This window comes from Monodelphis domestica, chromosome 1 (genome assembly GCF_027887165.1).
Source record: "Monodelphis domestica isolate mMonDom1 chromosome 1, mMonDom1.pri, whole genome shotgun sequence".
Lineage (NCBI taxonomy): Eukaryota > Metazoa > Chordata > Mammalia > Didelphimorphia > Didelphidae > Monodelphis > Monodelphis domestica.
In genome coordinates this window covers 223,981,652-223,997,016 of record NC_077227.1, presented here as the reverse complement: position 1 = coordinate 223,997,016, position 15,365 = coordinate 223,981,652, and the positions used below count along the sequence as shown (strand labels likewise).

Here is a 15,365-nt window from a genome sequence, read left to right as displayed (position 1 = left end):
TGATACCCAGTGGAATCATGCTCCAGCTATGGGAGAGGTGGTGGGAGGGGTGGGGTAGGAAAAGAAAATGATTTTTGCTTCCAATGAATAATGTTTGTAATGACCAAATAAAATAATGTTAAAAAAATAAAAAAAAATAAAAAAAGAATACTCCTATGTATTGTGTATTGTCTACAGTTATTTTAAATAGAATTTCCTTTTTGTCTCTTGTTCTTGGACTTTGTTGGTGGTAAACATGAATGCTAATGACTTATGTGGATTTATTTTGTATGTTGCAATTTTGCAAAAGTTAATTGTTTCTATTAGTTTTTTGATTGCTTCCTTGGGATTTTCTGTGTACCTTCATATCAACTGCAAAGAGAGATAACTTTGTTTCCTTATTGCCGATTCTAATTCTTTCAAGTTCTTTTTCTTTTCTTATTGTGATAACTAGTTTTCTAATATAATAATGATAATGATCATCCTTGCTTCACCTCTGATCTTATTGGTAAGGATCCTAGTTTATTCTCATTACAGATAATGCTTGTTCATGGTTTAGATCCATGTTTTTTATCACTTTAAGGAAAGCTATTTTTATTCTAATCTTTTCTAAAGTTTTTTTTTTTTTTCATAAGGAATAGGTATTGTATTTTGTCAAGGGCATTATCTATTTCTATTTAGATAATCTATGGTTTCAGTTGGTGTTGTTACTTATATGCTGATAGTTTTCCCAATATTTATTTTCCCAAAATTACCAATTTTCCCCAATTTACCAATTCCCCAAATTACCAAGATTCCTGGTATAAAACCCATGTTGTCATAGAATATTATCCTTGTGATAAATAAAACAAAATGTTGTAATTTCACTGCTAGTATTTTATTTATGTATTTATTTATTATAAACATCAATTAGAGAGTTTGGGTTATAGTTTTTTTTTTTTAGCTCTTTCCATATTTAGCACTTAGGATATTTGTGTCATAAAAGGAATATGGAAGAATTCCTTCTTCTTCTATTTTTCCAAATACTTTGGGTTGTATTGGAATTAATTATTCTTTAGCTATTGTGTATGTATATCCATTTGGCCTTGGGGTCTTTTCCTTAGAGACTTCTTTGAAAATTTGTTTAATTTCTTCTCATGGGATGGTGTTAAGTATTCTATTTTCCTTTTCTAAATGTGGGCAATGTATATTTTTGTAAATATTCAGCTATTTCACTTAGATTGTTAGATTTATTAGCCTATACTTGGGCAAAATAACTCAAAATAGCTATTTCACTTAGTTTGTTAGATTTATTAGCCTATACTTGGGCAAAACAACTCAAAATAATTACTTTAATTTCTTCTTAATTAGTTGAGATTTTTCCTTTTTCCTTTCTGATACTGGTAATTTTGTTTTATTCTTTCTATTTTTAGACAAATTAACCAATCTATTTTATTCCTGGTCCTTGTCTTATTTATTGGTTTAGTCATCTTGCTTTCAATTTCATTTATTTCTCCTTTGATTTTCAGGATTTTCAATCTGGTATTTAAATGGGTGATTTTTAATTTATTCTTTTTCTAGTTTTTTTAGTTGCATGTCCAATTTATCACTCTATTCTTTTTCTATTTTTATTGATTTAAGCATGTAGAGATATAAAATTTTTCCTTAAGGACAGGTTTGACTGCTTCCTATCAATATTGTCTCCTCATTGTTCTCTTTAAAAAAATAACTTTTTAATTTTCTCCTTAATTACATGTAAAAATAATTTCCAACATTTTTCAAAGAATACTGACTTTCAAATTATCTCCTTCCCTTCCCCCTACCAACCCCATGCCCTTGAGATGGCAAATAATCATATTGAGATGGCAAAAAATCATATAGATTTTACTTATGCAATCATGTAAAACATTTCCCTTTTTTGTAAGGAAACTTAAATAGAAAAAAATTAAGAAAGTGAAAAAAGCTCACTTTGTTCTGGATTCAGATTTAGTTCTTTTACTCTGCAAGAAGATAGCATTTTTTATTATGAGTCTTTTGGGATAGTTTTGAGTCATTGTATTATTGAGAATAGCTCTTTCATGCCTCTTTTATATTTAATAATTTGCTTTTCCCTTCCTCATCCCAACACATTCCTCTTTCTAATGCCTTAATTAAATTTAATTTTTTGTATCATCTCATTATATTCAACTGGCACCCTCACCTTCTGCCTATGTATACTCTTTCTAACTGCCCTAATAATGACAAAGTTCTTTGGCATTATAAGATTCATCTCTCCATGTAGGGAGGTTTACAGTTTAACCTTATTGAATGTCTTTTGCTCTCTCTTTCCTGTTAACCTTTTTATGTTTCTCTTGAGTCTTCTATTTGAGACAAATTTTCCATTAAGCTCTGTATTTTTATTAGCTATCTTTTCAAGGCCTCTATTTCATTGAATATCCTCCACCCTCTCCCAAAGGATTATGTTCCATTTTACTGGGTAGATGATACTTGGTTTAAATCCTAGCTCTTTTGCCCTCTGGAATATAATATTTCTGGCCCACTGATTCTTTATTATAGAAGCTGACTCCATGATATTTGAATTGTTTCTTTTTGACTCCTTGTAATATTTTCTCCTTGGCCTGGGAATTTTGGAATTTGGCTCTTCTATTACAGGGTGTTACCTTTTGGGATATCTTTCAGGAGATCAGTGGATTCTTTCAATTTCTATTTTGTCTTCTAATTCTAAGAATATCAGGGAAGTTTTCCATAATGATTTCTTGAAAGATAATGTCTAAGCTCTTTTTTTTGATCATGGCTTTCACGTAGTTCAATAATTCTTTAATTATCTCTTTTGGATTTATTTTTCAGGTCATTTGTTTTTCCCATGAGATATTTCACATTTTATTATTTTTCCATTCTTTTGTCTTTGTTTTTTTTTCTCTTAATGTGTCTCATGGGATTACTAGCTCCTATGTGTCCAACTCTAATTTTTAAGACATGATTTTCTTATGTGTGCTTTTATACCTCCTTTTCCATTAGACCAATTCTACTTTGTATAGTTATCTTTTCCTTAGTGAATTTTCATCCTGTTTTCCCCCAGCGGGTCAATTCTATTATTTAAAGAAATTTTTCTCTTTAGTCCATTTTTGCATATCTTATTTTTCATTTGGCCCATTCTGCTTTTAAAAAGTTTTTTCTTCTTTGAATTTTTATGCCTCTTTTTACTAATTGGCCTGTTTTTTCCTTAAGGTATTAATTTCTTCACTTTTTTTTTTTGGTGTCTCCTTTCAAGCTGTTGACTCTTTTTTTTCATGATTTCCCTGTAACACTCTCATTTCCTTTACCAATTTTTCTACTACCTCTCTTTTTGTAATTAAAAAAAAAATTGAGCTTTTTCATGAATTTTTTCTGGACTTGAAAGCAACTAATATTCTTTTTGGAGCCTTTGGATAGAGCAGTAATGACCTTGTTCTATTCTGAGTTTGATTATGCCCTGCCACCAAAAGAACTTTCTATGTTGAGTTTTTTTGTTTGTTGTTTGCTCAATTTCCAGTCATTTTTTTCCTTTAAGTTAAAAAAAAAACCCTATTAAAATTATTCTCTGTAACTCTGGTAAATGGAGAACTGTTTCAAGCTTTAAGTTCTTTGTACAGCTGCCTTCAGAGCTGGCATGAGGGGATCTATCTACTTTCAGTTCTTCCAAGGTAATATAATGTAAGGAGAGGTGTGTTTAATATTCTCCTGGTCTGTACTCTGGTCTCTGAGTATCACCAAACATTCTTTTACCCCTTGGAACTGTGACCAGGGTCCCTTGCTTTCTTGCAAGCCTTATTGAATTCTGGTGATCCTCTTTACTCTGCTACTGTGTCCCAAGATTGTGACCTAGTTCTACATATGGGTAATGTGACAAAAGTTTTGCACCCAGAGCCAGCAAAAGGACTCCTTCAATCTCCTTCTGAGCAGCTGTCTCACCTCCCCACTCTTACCAACTGTGGCTGAATGTTCAGGAAGGCTTGAAGGCTTTTGTCTTGGTAGTGTCTGGGATGAGATTCAGTGTGTAATTCTCAGAGTAGTATTTGGCTTGTAACCCCAATTTTAAGATCCCTCAGTATTACTATTCTTTAGACTAAAACTGCCTCCCCTTCCCATAAAATGTTTAGTTTTCCCGACCTATTTTCAAAAACCTTGAGAGGAGTTTATCTGTCCCTAGGCTGAAAAATCCCATGATAGTCATGGGTTTTTTGAACATGGGGGTCTTTAGGGGTACATAATGTTGAAGATAATGTGCTCAAGAGTGTGAACATCACAGCTCCTACCCCCTTCTGTGGGATTGGACAGAGGGGGAGGAGGAGAATCTTGCTTCAGGATTATTATAAAAGTCTGGTATTGTACCTAAAAGGCCGCACTAGAAGACATTGATCCTTATAGGCAAGAAGTAAATAGAATTCCATGGGAAAGTCCTTTAGGGGCTAAATTGAAAGGTTGGAAAAATTCTCCTCATTATGAAAACTTTGATCCAGGCACACTCATTGAATTTTGCTGTTTTCAGTGGGCAGGCCTAGAGATTGACACACAGACCCATACCCTCTGGTCAAAATTTGGATCCAGTGATTATACATTTTGTGAGAACCTAAATAAGACTGTTAACAGGAGAAAAAATTTAAAATGACAGAGATAGCACATGCTGCATTATGGTAGCTGGATGTAGAAACTTTGGTGATGAGAGAGAGGGCACAAGGAAACATAGCATTGGCTGTAACAATTACTGTAGCATAGAAGGAAAATAAATCACAGGAAGAAATAGAGAAGACCTGGAATCCAATAGAGTCTCTCCCTCCCTCGTATTTAATTCCTCTTGCTCCCCAGACAGACGCCACTTGCTCTTCCTGTGCCTCCTATGCCAGCACTGGCACCTCAGATGAGACCAGAGCTAGTACCAGTGCCTCCTATGGCATCTTTAGTTCCATTGGCTCTCCTACTGCCAAACCCCCAAAGCAGAAGCAGCAGTTATTCCTCTGCCAGACCTATATGAACATGTGAACAGAGAAGTTAAGAGGTTATTAGAGGTCCAGATTAATTTCCCTTTTTGGGGACATGCTAAGCAGCATCCACTCATAGAAGTACTAGTAGGACAGGGGTTAGGATACGTTAGCACCCCTCTCAGTGCCTCTGAGTTTCAGAACTTTGAAAGAGACATGAAAGTTCTGTTAGAAGATCTGTGAGTGTTGCTGATTAAGTTGATCAATTTTTTCGCCCAAGTTTATATTCATGGCCAGAGATGATGGCAATTTTAAAGTAATTATTCACTGAGGAAGAAAGAGGTCAGGTTAGAAAAGCAGCTATGAGAGCATGGGACCCTGAACACCCAGAGGAGGAAGGAGGTCCCAATTAAGAGGCAAAATACCATTTAAGAGATCCTGGCTGGGATAATAATGTGCCTCCCATCAAAGGAATAAGAGATCTTAGAAAGATAATTATCCAAGGGATAAGGATAGTAGTACCTTGAAGTCCAAATATGCATAAGGTTTATGTAGTCAAGCAGAGAAAAGATAAGACTCTGAATGAGTTTATAAGTAGATTAAGAGAGGCATTTAGTAAGCATTCTGGAATAGACTTGACTGAGCCTGGTGGATAAAATCTCTTAAAGAGCTATTTTGTCACCAATTCCTGGCCAGATTTATGAAAGAATTTTAATAAGATAGAAACTTAATAAGATAGAAGAATGGATGTTGAAGTCTCTTAATAAATTATTCCAGCAAGTCCAGCTGTTATGTGTCAGGAGAGAAGAGGTAGAAAAGGGAAAAAGCCAGAAGCTTTATTAGAGCTGTCAGAAAAGTAACACAGAATGATTCTGGACAGAGAAAGAGGAAGCCAGAAAGGAAGGACAAGCCAGAAAGGAGTATGTTCTGAAAGAAAGAGAAAAATAAAGGGACAGGAAAGTTCCCAGAGAGAACAAGAGCCTCTCTAGTATGTTTTGACTGAAGAAAAAGAACATATGAGGAAAAATTGCCATAAACAAGAGAAAGAGTGTAAGATCTACTCACTTTCTCTGAAGAAGCAGAGGATTGACAGGGTCAAGGGTTTTTTGAACCACATCTAGACCCCTTTGATAATTTTGCAGGTAGGGAACCAGGAGGTAGAAATAATATTCTTAATTGATAACGTAGTGTGGAGGACCTCCCTCATCTTGTTAACTCCAGGAGCTGAGCTAAGTGATCAGAAGCTCATTGTTTCTCATTGCCCCCATGACACAGCCTCCAATTGTAAAATATAAGCAGGAGAAAATATTTGGACACTTTTCCTGATTCCTGAAGTAGGCATTAATTTGCTAGGAAGAAAAATGATTACAAAATTGAACCTACATTTGAGTGTGGGCCAGGGTAGAATCCTAGCTGCATAGTAGCCCTGCTGACAGCTTTTTCTTAAGGTAGAAGAAGAAAGACAAATAAATCATCAAGTCTAGGTGGGACCAAGAAATATAAGAAAAATCACAATATCTCATTTACAAATTCAATTGAAAGAGCCAGTCCAGATTCTTAAAACCAGGCAGCATCCTATTTCACTAGAGGGGAGGAGAGGACTGAAGTCTATGATAGTCTGTGAAGTCTAGCCTTGCTAGAGGATGGCTTATTGGAGGGTTGTCAATCAGCCCATAACAGATCTATATTACCAGTGCAAAAGCCAGAAGGAAGTTATAGATTGGTACCGAATCTGAGAGAGATCAATAAGCTAGTAGTTCCTATCCATCCAGTGGTCCCAGATCCTTACACTTTGATGAGTAAGATTCTGTACAGCAATGGTATTTTACTGTGATAGACCTGAAAGATGCTTTCTGGTCATTCCCTCTGCACCATAACAGCAGAGATTTGTTTGCATTCAAATGGGAAGATCCTGAAACAGGAAGAAAAAGACAATTTCAATGGTATGTTCTAGCACAGGGTTTCAATAATTTCCCAAATGTATGTGGCCAGGTTCTTGAATCAATATTAGCAGGGTTTAAGCCCCTACCCCAAGTCATACTTCTCCAGTATGTGGATGACATATCGCTAGCTTGGGACAAACATCCCAGCATAGTAACTGCTTCATTTAATTTGCTGAATTTTTTGGGTGAGAAAGGACTACTGGTGCCAAAAGTTACAATTTGTAGAAATAGAAGTTAAATATCTAGGATACTTCATTAGTGAAGGGTGAAAGGAGGTTAGACCCAGCCCAGGTGTCTGCAATTTTGCAACTTGAATAAAAAAGAACTTAGGGAAGTTTTTGTGATTACTGAATTATTGCAGATTCTGGATAGATGAGTATGCAACATATACAAAGCCATTTTATGCTCATCTCTTAGGAAAAGCTCCAGATCCCATAGAATGGAATACAGAAGGAGAAGAAAAAATTTCAGAATTGAAAAAGGGATTAAAATCAGCTCCAGCCTTACCCTCTTGGAGTAAGCCTTTTCACCTGTTTGCCATAGTGGATCAAGGAATAGCTTTGGGGGGGGGGGTTCTTGCACAAACATGGGGAGGACACAGGTAACCTGTAGAATTCTTATCTAGAATCCTTGATCCTGTTGTGAGAGGATGGCCAATATGTATACAACCAATTGGTGCCACAGCAGTTTTGGTAGAAGAAGGAAATTTGACTTTTGGAGGAAGTCTAATGGTTAGTGTGCCTCACCTAATCTGTGCAACCCTACACCAAAGTTCTGGAAGGTGGCTTACTGATTCTAGGATATTGAGATATAAAGCAATCTTACTGGAAAAAGATTTAGTCCTTCCAACAGATTCAAACTTGAATCCTGCCATGTATCCAGTACCTGTGAGGTACTGGAAAAGAAAATCAGAATAAGCTAAGATGAACAGATTGAACATGATTGCTTAGATAGATATTATTGATTTCCAAACAAAAGCCCAGGAGGATTTATAGGAAAAATCTCTCTCTGGAGAAATGAATCTATTTATAGGTGGATCCTCATGACTAATAGATGGAAAAAAGAGAGTTGGTTATGTAATTATTGATGGTGATAAAGCAGTCTTAGTAGATAAAGGCTGTCTCCCAAGCACTTGGTCAGCACAAACTTGTGAGCTCTATGCTCTAAATCAGGGCTCTGAAAATTCTGGGAGGTTGAGGAGGAAACATTTATGCTGATTCAAAGTATGCATGGGGAGTAGTGCTTATATTTGGAAAAATTTGGAATGCAAGAGGAATGATTTCTATTAAGGAAAAAGAGCACACATTTAACTGCTAAAGAAAGTACTTGAGAACATGTTAGAGTCAACTATTGACTGTGATCTATGTAAATGGGCATCAAAAATATAACCTGTCAGTCAGTGGTGGTTATAAAAAGAGTTTTCCTTTGTGGGTTGGGGCTCAAGAAGGAGCAAGGAGTCTGAGAAAATGGGTGAAGAATGAAGGACACAGACAAGTCAATATTTTTGATAGGGCAGGCGTGAATCCCTATGACATTTTCCTTGGTAGAAGAATTAAAGGAAAATGTGAGAAGTTTGCAGACATGTGGAAGTAAGGATTCTGAGATAGAAAGCATGTGGCCAAGAGGGGCCTTAGTAAAGAGAGAGGCAGTAGTGAGAACTTGAAGGTTGCAGGAACAAGAGGAAGAGAATCACGCCTGCACCCCAGGCTTTATTGAGGATTACCAGGATCAAGGACCAGGTAACAAAGCATAGATAATTCAGATTGGACGGGATGGTAATGATGACACCTTTTGGGCCTGTTGACTTCAATCCGCACTTTTACAAAGGACTTTGACTGGGCACCAAATGTTAATGAGTTTGTCTTGAACAAAGGCAGCACGGCTAGGTCAAGAGTCTGCCCACAAATATCAGAGTTCAAACCTTGTGTCTGAAGACACAATATCCATACATCATTTATATTTCTTAGATGTGAATATGCTTGGAATGCTACAAAAAAGGGAACTCCTTTGAAGCTAGAGGAAATAGATGAACAGATGAAGAAGCTAGGAGAGCTGGAATTTAAGAAGATAAGCAGATAAAAACATAGGAAAGCCAATCTTTACAGAGGCAGAGATAGATAAGGTGAAAACTATAGGAGGAAAAGAAATGGAGGATGACAGGTGGTTTCTGCCTGATAGAAGAGAGAGAATCAATCAAGCTATAGCTAAAGGAATTTTACATCATTTGTACCAAGGCAGCCATTGGGGAGTCCAGAATGCATGTGACCTAATTTGAACAAAATATATGTGCACTGGATTTATATACAGTTGCAAAACAAGTGGTAGACTCCTGGTTGATTTGCAAAAAGGTTAATAAATACACCTTTTGGTGTGGAATCTCTTTTCTAGTGGGTAACTATAAATAAAAATGTGAATTGGATTAATTACATTCATTACAAGCAACAGGTTTTTAAACTATACTAGGGATGCAATTATAGGTTTAGCTCAGCAATTGGATTCAAGTCATAGGATGACATGGGATAATAGAGTTGCCTTGGACATGAGCCTGGCAAAGGAAGAAGTTTGTGTTATGATAGGAGGATCTTGCTGTACCTATGTGCCTAATAATACATCCCCAGATGGATCTGTCACAAATGTACTTAGAAAGCTAAGTGTTCTCTCAGAAGAATTGAAAAGAAATTCAGGGGTATCTACTTTAGTTAAAGTATAATAATTTTTTTCTAGTCCTTTACTTTTATTTTATATGTATCTCCCTGTTTTAAATGTGTTCCTTGTAGTTAGCGCATGTTGGTTTTCTTGTTTCTAAATCGCTCTGCTATACTTTTTTCATTTATGGATCAGTTAATCCCATTCACATTCATACATAAGATGACTAATTGTGTGTTTCCCTCCATCTTATTTTTACTCTATTTATCCTTTAGCCTTTGCTTGTTCACAAATATTTTGATTCTGATCACCACTTCCTCCTGTTTGCTCTTCTTTTTGTCCATCCCCACATTTTCTCACTCCCCTTTCCCTTCTTCCTCTCTCTCTCTCTCTCTCTCTCTCTCTCTCTCTCTCTCTCTATATATATATATATATATATATATATATATATATATATGTGTGTGTGTGTGTGTGTGTGTGTGTGTGTTTCTATAGTTAGCTGAGAATAGATGTTATTCCAATTTTATGTTATTTAAGCATTAGACACCACATTCACTATCTTTTCATCTACTTTGACAGGTTCTATTTTATGTGAGATAATTTACCCCCTTCTATCTTTTCTTTTCTCTCTGTGTGTTCATCTTTTCTGCTTCATGATTTTTTTTTGAATATCAACTCATCCTATTTAGTTTTTTATGTATACTTTATTTATTGTTCTAATTGTGAAAAATACTCAAATATCCTAAGCACTTTAAATATCTGGAATATTTTAAGTACCTTATATGATACAAATATCATATATATGCATACACATATATATATACAATATACATGACACTAATACATAAATATATAACATACATATATACACATATTTATATATCTTAAGCATTTTAACTACCACCTTCCTAGTCATGTATGTACTAAAATCAATCTTACTGAAATTCTTGTTTTCACTTTCCTCTTTATCTTTTTATACATCTCTTGGGTGTCACATCTACTCATCGATTTGTCTTTTCAGCTCTGTGGTTTTTTTGTTATTGTTTTTTTTTTTTTGGTCCAGGAATATCTGAAAACTTTTTTCCTCTGGAGAGTTCTGCTCTATTTTACTAGGTATATGATTCTTGCTTGTAGTCTCAGATCTTTGCCTTTCAGAATATCATATTCCATGCTTTCTAGTTCTTTAATGTAGAAGCTGCCAGGTCTTATGTAATCCATGATATGTGAATTCCTTCTGGCTGCTTTCAGTCCTTTCCCCTTGGTCTGGGAGTTTTTGAATTTTGCTATAACAGTTGGGAAGTTTTATATTAGGGTCTCTTTCAGGAGGTAATCCATGAATTCTTTGTTTTTATTTTCCCCTCTTGTTTGAGGATATCAGGAAAGTTTTCCCTGATGATTTCTTGTAGTGTGATGTTCAGACTTTTTTTTAATATCAGAGATTTCAAGTATTACAATGATTCTCAGATTGTCTTTCCTGGATCTATTTTCCTGGTTAATTGTTTTTCCAGTGAGGTAATTCAGATTTTATTCTTTTTTTTCTCATTCTTTTGATTTTGCCTTATTGTTTCCTAATGTCTTATGTAATCATTAGCTTCCATTTGCTCAATTTGAATTTTGATGAAGTTATTTTATTCCTTAAGCTTTTGTATTTCCTTTGCCATTTTACCCATTCTAATCTTTAGAGAGTTGTTTTCTTGTGTGTATGTGTTTTGACCTTCAATTCCTTTTGGCCTATTACAGTTTCCAAGTTTTTTAATGTTTCCATCATTTATTACTTGATTTTTAAACTTCTTTTTAAGTTCTTCTAGGTGGTCTTTCAGGGCCAGATATCCTTTCCCATTTTTTCTTTGAGGTTTCATATGTTTCCTTTTTGCAATTTTTGTCCTCTTCTTAGTTTCTTCCATGTGACTAAAGAAACTTTCTGAAGTTAGATTTTTTTCTTTGTCTTTTGGCCATTTTTGTAGTTATTATGTTATTTCCCCTTATTACCTTGTCTATCTGTTGAGGTTTTGCTCTGTAACTGAGATGGAAGAATGACCTGTTTAAATTTGCAGTGAAGCCTTCTCTAGAGCTTGGGGTAGACCTGACTGTCTTTGTGTCCTTCAATATGCACTTCCAGGGGTTGACTAATGTAAATCTTGAAATCTCTCAGACTTGTGAATGTTAAAAATTTCCCCATTGGGGAATTCTTAATTGGAACAAATTCCCTACTGAGAAACATTACCCATTTTGATGTGAGAACTCACCAGGATCAGAAATGGGAGGACCTCTACTCCACCCGTACTTAAGACTGCTTTAGGGGAGAAAACTCCTTGCTATGGGAGGACCCCTACTCTACCCGTACTTAAGACTGCTTTAGGAGAGAAAACTCTTTGCTAAACAATGAAAGTACTTGGACCCATACTTATAATAAGGCAAGGAGTTCTTTGAGCCAGGCCTGTTTTTAGAATTGATACAATGGGATGCTAGGTACCTAAAAGGGTCGGTCAAGTTTTCTCTTAATGAGATTAGTTGACTCAGCTGTGTTTTCTCTCGTTCAGACTTACTGAGGATCTTGGTCGACACAGCAGCATTTTTTCTGATTCAGACTTACTGAAGAGATTGGTCGACTTACCAGGAATTTAGATGGTCAGTGATTGGTAGATGTAGGGACTTAGGGGAGGTGACATGGGAGAAAAACCCCTATATAAGAAGAAGCAGAATCTCTTGAGGATATTCCTTTTGGAGAATTCCTTTTGGAGGATCTCTGATGAGGATGGCTTGGGAAGAATCTCTTGAGAGAGGCTCTGGAGAAGGGAAACTCTTGGAGGACAATCTCTAAGGAAGTCTCGCTGGAGCTCCTCTAAGTGGACTCTGTCCCTCTGGAGGCTCTGGAGAGAGGCCCTTTGGAACAGTCTCTGGCTGGAAGGCTCTCTGGTGAAGCCAGCTGAGATGGAACTGGCCTGGTGTTACTAGAATCCTTGTTTAGTCAGACCTTGTGGTGAGTGTTAAAAAACTGACTGATTTCTCTCTTAAGACTCAGGCCTAGGCCATATTGGCTTGAGGCCCTTCATACTTATTCCTTTCTTACTCTCTCTCTCTCTTTCTTTGATTACTCATTGTATTGTTAATTAAAATCTCTATAAAACCCAGTTGACTTGGGTATTTGAATAATTGGGAATATTTCCCTGGCAACCACTTTATATTTGATTTAAAACCCAAGACACTGTAGTGAAACATATTTCTGCAGTCAAATTTACTCACCCTCTCTTATATCTATCACAATTTATATTTTTCACCATTTTAACTCACTAGAGTTTATGGGCTTAACCATTTTAAATCTCACACTAACTTCTTCATCTTTTTTATTTTCATTTTATTTTTAAAAACTCTTGCCTTCTATTTTTAGAATCAATACTCTGTATTGGTTCCAAGACAGAAGAATGGTCAGAGCTAGGCAATTGGGGTTAAGTGACTTGCCCAGGGTCATACCCAGGAAATGTCTGAGGCCATATTTGAAACCAGGGCCTCTCATATATCCAGGCCTGGTTCTTTAACCCCTGAGCCACCTAGCTGATCTCTTCATCCTACTTTTTAAAATCCCTTACCTTCTGTAGGAGTAAAAATAAATAAATATTCCATGTCTTGAAAAATATATAGGAATTTTAATATTAAATTAAAAAAGAGAGAAAGAGAGAGAGATTAAAGAAAAAAAAGCTTCTTCAGTCAAGTAAGCAGAGCAAAAGAGCCAGAGACTCACATCTGCAGCACTTAACCAAAATCACAAACTCTGAAAAAAAAAAACAACAAAGAGCCCTGCGGTATGGGTTTCAGCCAAATTTATCTCCCAAGCATCCCTATGTAAAATGGGGATGTAACTTAAAAGGATTCTGGGAATGTAACTCGGGTGTGGCAAATTTTCCACCTGCACATTCCTCTCTGTGATCCTTTGGGAGACTAGTCTCCCCCATGGATCATTTTAAGCACAATTAACTAAAGTATATACAACCTTACATAGGGAAAGTACATCTAAGGGATAAGAAAACAAAAGGGAATCGAGAACAAAATCAATTAGGTGGCAGTGTGCTTTGGTACAAAAACGTACATATAAACAAATGTATTCAACCCCCTAAAGTTCAGTTCTGCACATTCAGTTTTGCTTAGGAACTTCTGGAGCTATCTGTGGCCTCTGTGAGCATCTCCATGGCATCTTCCACAAGGAAATCAGTCTCTGGATTTAGGGAGGCAGCAAATTTCTTATCCTTAAAAAATTTTTTTTGTCTTTAAAGGAACTTAAAACTTTTCATTACAAAATAAAAACACATCAGCTCCTCTCCCCTCACCCCCCGAGGAGGATACAGGGATACACATAGGAATCACACAGGGATACATTATGGTCAAGTCATAAGGCATATGGATCAATTATCAAAAACATCAAAGAATTCAGAGAAATTAAAAATAACTCTGAGTGAAATATAGAATATCAAAAACATGAAAAATTCTAGGAAAAAGGGGAAACAAATTCACAAATCACAACAGATGCTTTCAGTGATCCATGTCCCATAAGCCTGTGACAACAATTACTCACTAACCCGATTCATTAAGTTGTCACATCATGAAAGAAAATAGAGAGAAAAAAATTAGGTCTTGAAATAAATGGGAAGTAGCATTCCCTTGTTTGACCCTTTTTTCTGCTTTCAAGGATAATGAAGTTGGAGCCAGAACAACTGATGTTAAATATTTGCTAAGAGTGTTGTACAAGGAAGTCCTGCATTTAACACATGTTAAACAGCCATAACCTCAAGTCTCACCCATGATCAAGTCCTTGTGCTCTTTGTGCAAAATGTCATCAATCACAATAGGATTGGTTTGGTTTTTACCTTTTGTGCTTATGTGGCACTTTGCAGGTCAACTCCTTTGTGCTCCTTTGTGGTCTGTTTTTGACTTGATTCAGACATAGTCCTTGAGCAAAAGTCTCATGATATAAGTCAGTGGCAGGTTGAAAGTCCAAAGCTTTTTGGGTATGCATCTATCTGCTAGGCAAATGGACATCTTAGCTTATTCTGTTGCAAAAAGTAAAGTAGTTAAAAAAATCTATTCAATATTGGTGACTTTTTAAACTCAAATACTTTATTGCACATGCAGGAGGAAAAACAACAATAAAAATTAAAAAAAACTGTATATATTTCACAATTATAGAGGTAAAATATAGAGGCTACTTTCCGAAAAATAAGATTCATTTCCTCCTTAACTTTCCATGATTCGCAGTGTGAGTGCAAATGAGGTATAAACCAATAATACATTGAAAAAGATATAAAATTTTCACAAAAAAGTACAAAATGCAAATCAAGTCAGTACAGATCACTAATACAAGTCACTAAGACAGTTTTTTTCTGTGAGGTAATATAGGTACAAAGAAAATACCAAATATTAAAAATTCACAAAATACACATTTTCCAAATTAAACTCATTATAGATTTTCATGAAGGCACAAATAAATATATGGGGGTCAAATACAGGATGGCACAAATAAAGTAAGGGGGTATACAGGTTCTTCTTTGCTATGTTTAAGGGGATACAATACTAAAAATGGTTAATAGCAACAAAACAACAAAAGCAATAGAGCTTAAGGGGCACCAACTTCTCCCTCATGTGGAGGAGCATTAAAACCCTGAGCAGTTCATGGAAGAGCTCCACTTAAGAGATATTGTTATGGTGTCATTTGGTTTAAGTTATCGTTATTTGATTTAAATTCCTAGAAAAGCTATCAGTTCTAAAATTATGATTTCTAAATTCATTATTATAATTATAATTTCTATATTATTCCATTGATTATTGTTTCTGATTACTTGGAAAAAATGTCTATAATTCATCATTATGT

At 35.6% G+C, this 15,365-nt stretch overlaps 1 protein-coding gene and 1 long non-coding RNA gene across 6 annotated transcripts in view; one reads left to right on the top strand and one right to left on the bottom strand.

Annotated features, from left to right (window-relative positions):
* Positions 1-15,365, top strand: part of LOC100619241 (cation channel sperm-associated auxiliary subunit beta-like) — a 249,570-nt gene that overhangs the window by 110,699 nt on the left and 123,506 nt on the right. The window lies entirely within an intron of this gene.
* LOC107650550 (uncharacterized) overlaps positions 1-15,365 on the bottom strand; it is a 133,757-nt gene that overhangs the window by 29,565 nt on the left and 88,827 nt on the right. For all 3 annotated transcript variants that reach the window (XR_008914925.1, XR_008914926.1, XR_008914924.1), the window contains exon 3: positions 14,365-14,547. This is a non-coding gene — a long non-coding RNA (uncharacterized LOC107650550). The remainder of the gene's footprint in view (positions 1-14,364; positions 14,548-15,365) is intronic.